At 39.3% G+C, this 11,079-nt stretch overlaps 1 long non-coding RNA gene across 1 annotated transcript; it reads left to right on the top strand.

Annotated features, from left to right (window-relative positions):
* Positions 1-2,789: 2,789 nt before the first annotated feature.
* Positions 2,790-7,169, top strand: LOC102806250 (uncharacterized). Its single transcript, XR_014927439.1, has 2 exons — positions 2,790-3,474; positions 6,925-7,169. It is a non-coding gene; the product is annotated as an uncharacterized LOC102806250 (long non-coding RNA).
* The last annotated feature ends 3,910 nt before the right edge of the window (positions 7,170-11,079 follow it).

Genomic DNA, 11,079 nt, shown 5'->3' with positions numbered 1-11,079 from the left:
GAAATTAAATAATGCATTTTTTTTATCATTGCGTACCAAGGAATTGTTCTAAAAGAAGTGATTTTTATGACAAGTTTCTCAAAATACATTACTGTAACACACACAAGAATGTTATTTCAAGGTGCCATCTTAAAAATTATGTGTAGGCTCTACTATAACGCTTCGAGTTCGAGCCGAATTCAAAGTTCCACTACCAGCGGGGAAGTGAGCGGCAGTCGCGCCCCCCAAAAATGCGCGACCACTTGCGCCTACTGACTACCGAGCATGTTGCAGCACATATACATATATATATAATCTTTAATTCGGTTCGGACCTCGTTACTATCATAACGGGTTATTATTCATTTTATAAAAGCTAATTTTCTGCGCACTGTTGTGTGTGTGTTTGCAAATATGTTGATTTGAAAAAAAAATATTTGATCATTTACTAGTAAACTAACGGTCCTGTGGAGTGGCTAAATTGAAAAGTAATTACGTGCTGGTGCACGGACGCGACAACTTTTGTCTCTTGTCGTACACACGTGTAGATGTTGTGCTAAAAATAGGTCATCATCTAGGTGACGCAGACCAAAATAGAAATTTGCAACAGTGTTTAAATTGCGTTGAGAACGAACGCGAATGTATTAGACCATTTCAGAAATTATATGCCGTGGTTTCTGAAACCCAAGGTCATTCAATTATGTGTGTCGTTCTGAATGTAATCACGTGTTAAAGGTATACAACCATTATCCTTTCTAGAGTGGGTGACAAATTGAAGGCAAAATTATGTTTTTAATTGAATTTGCATTTATATATTTATTATGCGAAGAAAATAAAATGAACATATATACACATGAATAGTAGTAACATTACATTTTATTTTATTTATTTATTGAATACTCGTGTATATTTATCACCCACATTCTGATTTTTACGCAAATCGTTCCACCCAGTCAAATTCATGACAAGTGAGTCTTATTATTTCAAGATGGCTAGCAAAGGCAACGTACGCAAACTCATCAACGGAGTAAAAATAGGAATCAAGTGCCCATTTCTGAGCTTATTTGTAGAGGAGTATTTGTGCTTCACACGAGAACCTGGTGACATCATTACATCAAAGGAGCTGTTTTTTCATTATGAAAATTTTATATCATTAATGACAAAAAATGATCGCCAGACACAGTCAATGATTAGTGAGACTCGTTTTCATAAGGTACGTGCTTTTGTGTGGCCGGGTGATCGATGATTGAATTTGTCATATCACCACAAATTAAGGAAATACAGACGAGAAATATTTCACAATGACAAGTTTCTTTCTTTTTTTCATTGTGTTTGGATTTGTTACATAAATATTGTAAACGTTATACAAATTCAGAAAACTATACATTGCTTACATCGGTTATACATGTGCAGGGAATATTGTGAAACGCTAGTGTAATTCGGGATCAGTCTTATATATTATTTGTGTTTTGTAAAGAAACTACACACCAGATTAAAAGTACGACAATTGATTAAAACTAGTCAGCTATAAAGAAATAAAATACATGCGTTGACATAACTACTAATGGAAAGATTACACAATAAAAAAATGGGCAAGGGGTCACCCTTCATAACTTCCACTGGTGTTTAAATTTTATAATTATATCATAAATTGTATCTCATTTGACATGTGGTATTTTACAGCAAATCAAGGTTACACTTGTCCATAATGGCATATCGCCAGTCACCTCGGGTGGTAAGCGAGGTTATCGCGGGTTGAATATGCGGCAACATCGGCTAAGAAGGGAACAATCCTCGATGTCTATTAAAGAAAAAACAGAACACTTTTTGAAACGAAAAAAATGGGATGAATATATACAGGTACAATGCGGAACGTAATTACAAAAAAATAAGCAGAGTTATTAAGCAAAATATATTAAACGTGGAGATCCACATCTGTGGAAAGTTCACACCTTTATATTTAAATTTGACGAGTTCTCTCCTGATAATGAGGGAATATCTCAATCTAGAATAAAAGTCTTAGTATTTGTAATGGTTTAATATTTTGTACATCCATAGTATAATGATTTAACATCTCACTATAATGAGATTATATATATTGTTATGGGGTGCATGTTGCTATACTGAAATATAATTACTATGTCACATGTAGCTCATTTTAATCAATGCATAATCGTTTGCAATTTCAAAATATGTTTGCATAGCATAATTGACGAATCCTTCCTTGCTCTGTATATTCCTGAACGAGTTTGTCCCGAAATTATTTAGCATTTCTTTTCACCCATGTTTTCATTAAAATGAGTTACACTTTCATAACAAAATACTCTGTTTATTATAGGAGTTTCTATCTCGAATTCGAAATAGGAAATAAATGAGTAAATTAAACATGTTTTACGAATCAAATGCTATTATACATGAGTGTTATCTCATGGAAAACTGACAACGAGTTAATAATAAGAATACATTATTTGTGTTAGAATATAGAGAGCTGCTAAGTTGTTCGAGTTACGGACATCGAAGTACGAACATCGAATTACAAAAAAAGTTACATTTTGGAAACCACACCCACTTTTGTGAGACCTCGTCCAAACTGTAACTCGATTAACTAGTCAACAGAATTCCGAGTTACAGGTAAAATACATTTTTAGTTGTTGAAGGTCCACATTTAGTAACTTGAACTTTAAGTAACAGTTAACCAAACATCGAGTTACAGGCAGCATGATTTTTTTTAACGTTCAACTATTAAGTATGTTGCCCATAACGCGAAGTTTTGTTACAGTAACTGTTGATTGGCCATAGTTACAATTTGGGTGTGGTTTCGCAAAAGGGGCGTGATTTATAAAATATGGGCGTGGTAATATTTGTAACTCAATGTTTTCGTAACTCGATGCTCGTAACTCTAACAGTTCAGTATATAGAATAGATATTTTGTTGTTTAATGTATTATGACGATAAGATTTGGTACATGATCTTCCCAGGGGATCACTGGTAAAACTCACGGAAAAGCGAGGCACCCAAGTGTTCTAGAAATTATGCTTCATAACAGGGTCCCTTTTCGACATTCTCAGAAATCAAAAAGAATGATATCGTTGCTAGCTTTATATATTGTGTAATATGCGGCAATGATAGTTTAATTTAACAATTATTTGTAACTAGTATAGTGTACATGTAATAAAAGAGTGTTTTTATATCGAAAATATATTTCGAGGGCCGATTTTTGAATTTGATTTTTACTAAAAGACCCCCAGAATAGTCTAGTGAAATCAAAACAAAAAACAATATTTGTTTACATTGAAATTAAGGTTGAAGTCGTTAACAGAGATTTTAGAGAAGCGGGAAAGTGCGCCTTTGCAAAACAAGATATAAAAGCAAATGAGATAATTGGGGTGTACGACGGAGAAATAATTGACAGAGCAGAGGCTGAACAACTAGAACGACAGTATGCGGTAACAGGTGAACGTTGTGGCATGTATCACCTGGAATATTCCGGCATGGTGTGAGTATATAATCAGCCACAATATTTGCCATAATATTTTCTTAGTGTTAGTAGTTATATGTAACACTACTTTCATACAATTTAATGTAAAACTAATGAAATGAATTATGCACTTGCTGTCACACACTCGCTCTTATCAACTAGCTCGCTCACACACACACACACACACACGCACAATGGCAATTCACCCATTCTCACGCACTCGCTTACCCTCTCCCACCCCAATTCATTGAACTCAAACACTCCACCCACTGACACACACAAACTCGCACACAAACTCACTCACCCACCCATTTGATCATCCTCCAACAAACTCACTCACAACTAAATCTAATTCACCCACAACTCTTACATTATCAAGCCACCCTTTCATTAGGTCAACCGCAATTCACTCATTACTCTCAACTGATTGACTAAATGAGTGACTCATTGTTTAATAAATTCCTTTCTACTCACCCACTTAACAACGAAATAATTCAGTAACAATCAGACATATATTATTAACTCACCAACCAAATGACTTGCTGAGTGAAACATTGATTTCTCTCTGACTTGCCCACATTTCATTAACCCATTTTAACTCGCACACGCTATAACTTAACTGTCCCACCTTACCACTAGCTCACTGATTTGTCAACCCAAAGATAGCTTCATTCGCTCACTTAATCAACACTAAATCTAGTTAATTCACTCAGTCATATGTACATTATATCAACTTACTCATTACACACTTGCCAACTCAAGCACCCATTCGCTCACCAACAGATTGACTCACTGTTGTATATATAAACACATCCATCCAACCAACCACCCACCCATCCATTCACTGTCATACTCAAATGACGCATCAATTAACCCTTTCACTCACTCACACACACATCTTCACTCACTCACCCTCACCCACTCAGCTTTACTCCCTCAGCCTCACCTTCACTCACTTTCTCACCTTCACTCATCTTCATTCACTCACTCACTCACTCACCTTCATTCACTCACTCTCACCCACTCACCTTCATGCTCACCTTCATTCACCCACCCTCACCTTCATTCACCCATCCTCAGCCTCACCTTCACTCACTCACCTCACCCACTCACTCACTCACCCTTACCTTCACTAACTTACCTTTACCTTCACTCACTCACTCCTTCACCCACTCACCCTCATCTTCATTTACTCACTCGCCCTCATCTTCAATCACTCGCCTTCTCAAACTCACTCTCACCTTCACTCACTCACTCGCTCACCTTCGCTCACTCACTCACCTTCATTCACTCACCCTTACCTTCACTCCCCCTTATCTTCACTCACTCTCATCCACACCTCCATTCACTCACCCTCGTCTTCACTCACTCACCTTCTCTAACTCACTCCCATCTTCACCCACTCACCTTCACTCACTCATCTTTACTCCCACTCACTCACCCTCAGCTTTACTTACTCACTCACCCTCAGTCTCATCTTCACTCACCCTCATTCACTCACTCACTCACCCTCATTCACTCACTCACCTTCAGTCACACACTTTCACTCACTCACTCACCCACCCACCCTCACCTTCACTCACATTCAGCTTCACTTCCATCAGCCTCACCTTCACTCACACACCTTCACTCACTCGCTCACCTTCACTCACTCACTCACCCACCCACCCACCCTTACCTTCACTCACTCGCCTTCTCTAACTCACTCTCTCCTTCAATCACCCACCCTCATCTTCACTCACTCGTCTTCTCTAACTCACTCTCACCTTCAATCACTCGCCCTCATCCACACACCTTCACTCACTCACCCTCACCTTTTCTCACTCGCCCTCATCTTCACTCCCTCACTCACTCACCCTCATCTTCATTTACTCACTCGCCCTCATCTTCACTCACTCGCTCGCTCACCTTCGCTCACTCACTCACTCACCTTCATTCACTCCCCCTTATCTTCACTCACTCTCATCCACACCTCCATTCACTCACCCTCGTCTTCACTCACTCACCTTCTCTAACTCACTCCCATCTTCACCCACTCACTCACCTTCACTCACTCATCTTTACTCCCACTCACTCACCCTCAGCTTTACTTACTCACTCACCCTCAGTCTCATCTTCACTCACCCTCATTCACTCACTCACTCACTCACCCTCATTCATTCACACACTTTCACTCACTCACTCACTCACACACCCACCCACCCTCACCTTCACTCACACACTCACCCTCAGCTTCACTTCCATCAGCCTCACCTTCACTCACTCACCCACTCCCACCTTCACTCACACACCTTCACTCACTCGCTCACCTTCACTCACCCTCTCCTTCACTCACACACCTTCACTCACTCACTCACCTTCACTCACTCACTCTCACTCACCCTTACCTTCACTCACTCGCCTTCTCTAACTCACTCTCACCTTCGCTCACTCACTCGCTCACCTTCGCTCACTCACTCACTCACCTTCATTCACTCACCCTTACCTTCACTCCCCCTTATCTTCACTTACTCTCATCCACACCTCCATTCACTCACCCTCGTCTTCACTCACTCACCTTCTCTAACTCACTCCCATCTTCAGCCACTCACTCACCTTCACTCACTCGTCTTTACTCCCACTCACTCACCCTCAGCTTTACTTACTCACTCACCCTCAGTCTCATCTTCACTCACCCTCATTCACTCACTCACTCACCTTCAGTCACACACTTTCACTCACTCACTCACCCACCCTCACCCTTACCTTCACTCACACACTCACCCTCAGCTTCACTTCCATCAGCCTCACCTTCACTCACTCACCCACCTTCACTCACACACCTTCACTCACTCGCTCACCTTCACTCACCCTCTCCTTCACTCACACACCTTCACTCACTCGTTCACCTTCACTCAATCACTCTCACTCACCCTTCACTCACTCGCCTTCTCTAACTCACTCTCTCCTTGAATCACCCACCCTCATCTTCACTCACTCGTCTTCTCTAACTCACTCTCACCTTCAATCACTCACCCTCACCTTCAATCACTCACCCTCATCCACACACCTTCACTCACTCACCCTCACCTTTTCTCACTCGCCCTCATCTTCACTCCCTCACTCACTCACCCACCCTCACCTTCATTCACTCACACTCACTCACCCTCACCCACCCTCACTCACCCTCACCCACCCTCACCTTCATTCACTCACCCTCATCTTCACTCACTGCCCTCATCTTCACTCACTCACCCACCCTCACCTTCAATCACTCACCCTCATCCACACACCGTCACTCACTCACCCACCATCACCTTCATTCACTCACTCACTCACCCTCACCCACCCTCACCTTCATTCACTTACCCTCACTCGCCCTCATCTTCACTCACTTGTCCTCATCTTCACTCACTCACCCACCCTCACCTTCATTCACTCACTCACTCACTCTCTCATGTTAATATCATCATGGCCATATATTTTCAGAATAAATCCACACAGTGAAAAGAAGATGTGGGAAACAAGTGGAATTACCTTTTTCCTGAACCATTCCAAAAAGCATTCCAACATTGTCACAAAACAACTGAAGATTAATGACAGGCCGTGTGTGGTTATGATTTCCAAATATTACATACCAGAAGGGGCAGAATTGTTATATAATTATGGTGATGAGAAAGCACCATTTTTTGCAAATTCACAAACTTTTCCAAATTAAAGTAATTTATGATCTATGTTCGAGTTGAGTTGTGTTGTGTTGTGTTGTGAACATGTAAAATAACAATAAAATTCAATATTTCCTTGACAAGAAATTAAAACACAGTGAACATGCTAAAAACATCAAAACATTAAAATTAAATGTCAGTTAAATTAAATAGTTTTACAGCATTCAAAAGTCAGGAAATACACAATTGAATATATGAAGTTTCACACGCAAGTGCCACATGACAGACTAATTGCTGAACATTTTCAAAATCGCTAAATAAATGAAATTTATGGTATATGCAAAATAAGGTTTATGTAAACGTAATGAAACTAATTTTCTTTTAAATTTACAACTATTCCCCATCCCAGTAATGAACTACTAGTAAATACCTTATTATTTTGACACAGATCAATGTATTTAAAACACCTTCATCTCTTTTTTTAACTTGCAGGTCATTACTACAGTAATTCATATGACAGGGGTTCCAGAGAAATAATTACATTCAAATGTGGGAAAATATTAGTTAATTAATAAACACAAATTATTTGTTTCATTATTTTAACAAACTAAAAATGAATGGTGCATAGTACTACTGTAGAACATATTATTCAAGCTGTTAATTGAATAATTTAACACAAAAAGGTGCCAATTGGGCAAAAGCAATGTACATATCACCAGTGGTATGTTGGTATCCATTGTCAGGTATATTTACTAATCTATTAACAATCAATTGACAAGTTTCAAACAAAACTATTTTTTTAATTAACAATGTTGATTCATTTTAGTTTCAATAAACATTTTCAAATTATTGAAAAAACACTTCCCAAGATAGAATTTAAACACAGCTTTACATTTCAACTTATAATAAACATAGTCATGCACAGAGCATACAATTTCTAAGCACATGTCCTTGTAAGTGTATATGATCCACTGTTGACGCAATTCTTGTATTTTATTCATCAGCCAATGACGTCCTGGTTTGTGTCCTGATTAATTATAGAGTAATAATACATCATATTGGATACTGGCACTATAAAAAAGGACACCCTAAAGTACATTCCAGGGTTCTTGCGTTCCTGCGTTTTGCAAAAGAAAAACAATATATCAAGTACAATTAGATTCATTTAGCTTTAGTCAGATATGAATTTTAAATATAAAACAAAAGTCAATGAAAATATAACATTGTTGCAAACACAATTAAAGTAGGAATTTGGAAGGTAAGTCATGCAATGATCAAATAAGATTGAGACAGTTGGGGATTTCCAAATTACAAGGCCCCCATGAATTCAGACCCATTTTAACACGTAGCCAGGGTAGTGAAATTAAACGGTACCCACCGAAAAATACACAGCGTCAGAACCCTGACCAACACATTGAATTAAAGTCCAAGATTGGTCGGTTATGTACGTACTTATCCAGAGTGACTTCAGACCCATTTTAACACGTAGCCAGGGTAATGAAATTAAACGGTACCCACCGAAAAATACACAGAGTCAGAACCCTGACCAACACATTGAATTAAAGTCCAAGATTGGTCGGTTATGTACGTACTTATCCAGAGTGACTTCAGACCCATTTTAACACGTAGCCAGGGTAATGAAATTAAACGGTACCCACCGAAAAATACACAGGGTCAGAACCCTGACCAACACATTGAATTAAAGTCCAAGATTGGTCGGTTATGTACGTACTTATCCAGAGTGACTTCAGACCCATTTTAACACGTAGCCAGGGTAATGAAATTAAACGGTACCCACCGAAAAATACACAGGGTCAGAACCCTGACCAACACATTGAATTAAAGTCCAAGATTGGTTGGTTACGTACGTACTTATCCAGAGTGACTTCAGACCCATTTTAACACGTAGCCAGGGTAATGAAATTAAACGGTACCCACCGAAAAATACACAGGGTCAAAACCCTGACCAACACATTGAAATAAAGTCTAAGATTGGTCGGTTATGTACGTACTTATCCAAAATGAATTCATAACCATTTTAACACGTAGCCAGGGTAATGAAATTAAACGGTACCCACCGAAAAATACACAGGGTCAGAACCCTGACCAACACATTGAATTAAAGTCCAAGATTGGTCGGTTATGTACGTACTTATCCAGAGTGACTTCAGACCCATTTTAACACGTAGCCAGGGTAATGAAATTAAACGGTACCCACCGAAAAATACACAGGGTCTGAACCCTGACCAACATATTGAAATAAAGTCCAAGATTGGTCGGTTATGTACGTACTTATCCAGAGTGAATTCATAACCATTTTAACACGTAGCCAGGGTAATGAAATTAAACGGTACCCACCGAAAAATACACAGGGTCAGAACCCTGACCAACATATTGAAATAAAGTCCAAGATTGGTCGGTTATGTACGTACTTATCCAAAATGAATTCATAACCATTTTAACACGTAGCCAGGGTAATGAAATTAAACGGTACCCACCGAAAAATACACAGGGTCAGAACCCTGACCAACACATTGAATTAAAGTCCAAGATTGGTCGGTTATGTACGTACTTATCCAGAGTGACTTCAGACCCATTTTAACACGTAGCCAGGGTAATGAAATTAAACGGTACCCACCGAAAAATACACAGGGTCAAAACCCTGACCAACACATTGAAATAAAGTCTAAGATTGGTCGGTTATGTACGTACTTATCCAAAATGAATTCATAACCATTTTAACACGTAGCCAGGGTAATGAAATTAAACGGTACCCACCGAAAAATACACAGGGTCAGAACCCTGACCAACACATTGAATTAAAGTCCAAGATTGGTCGGTTATGTACGTACTTATCCAGAGTGACTTCAGACCCATTTTAACACGTAGCCAGGGTAATGAAATTAAACGGTACCCACCGAAAAATACACAGGGTCTGAACCCTGACCAACATATTGAAATAAAGTCCAAGATTGGTCGGTTATGTACGTACTTATCCAGAGTGAATTCATAACCATTTTAACACGTAGCCAGGGTGGTGAAATTAAACGGTACCCACCGAAAAATACACAGGGTCAGAACCCTGACCAACACATTGAATTAAAGTCCAAGATTGGTCGGTTATGTACGTACTTATCCAGAGTGACTTCAGACCCATTTTAACACGTAGCCAGGGTAATGAAATTAAACGGTACCCACCGAAAAATACACAGGGTCTGAACCCTGACCAACACATTGAAATAAAGTCCAAGATTGGTCGGTTATGTACGTACTTATCCAAAATGAATTCATAACCATTTTAACACGTAGCCAGGGTAATGAAATTAAACGGTACCCACCGAAAAATACACAGGGTCAGAACCCTGACCAACACATTGAATTAAAGTCCAAGATTGGTTGGTTACGTACGTACTTATCCAGAGTGACTTCAGACCCATTTTAACACGTAGCCAGGGTAATGAAATTAAACGGTACCCACCGAAAAATACACAGGGTCAAAACCCTGACCAACACATTGAAATAAAGTCTAAGATTGGTCGGTTATGTACGTACTTATCCAAAATGAATTCATAACCATTTTAACACGTAGCCAGGGTAATGAAATTAAACGGTACCCACCGAAAAATACACAGGGTCAGAACCCTGACCAACACATTGAATTAAAGTCCAAGATTGGTCGGTTATGTACGTACTTATCCAGAGTGACTTCAGACCCATTTTAACACGTAGCCAGGGTAATGAAATTAAACGGTACCCACCGAAAAATACACAGGGTCAAAACCCTGACCAACACATTGAAATAAAGTCTAAGATTGGTCGGTTATGTACGTACTTATCCAAAATGAATTCATAACCATTTTAACACGTAGCCAGGGTAATGAAATTAAACGGTACCCACCGAAAAATACACAGGGTCAGAACCCTGACCAACACATTGAATTAAAGTCCAAGATTGGTCGGTTATGTACGTACTTATCCA

The sequence above is a fragment of the Saccoglossus kowalevskii genome, chromosome 19 (genome assembly GCF_978046115.1).
Source record: "Saccoglossus kowalevskii chromosome 19, keSacKowa6.1, whole genome shotgun sequence".
In the NCBI taxonomy this organism is placed as follows: Eukaryota; Metazoa; Hemichordata; class Enteropneusta; family Harrimaniidae; genus Saccoglossus; species Saccoglossus kowalevskii.
This window is presented reverse-complemented; position numbering and strand designations above follow the sequence as displayed.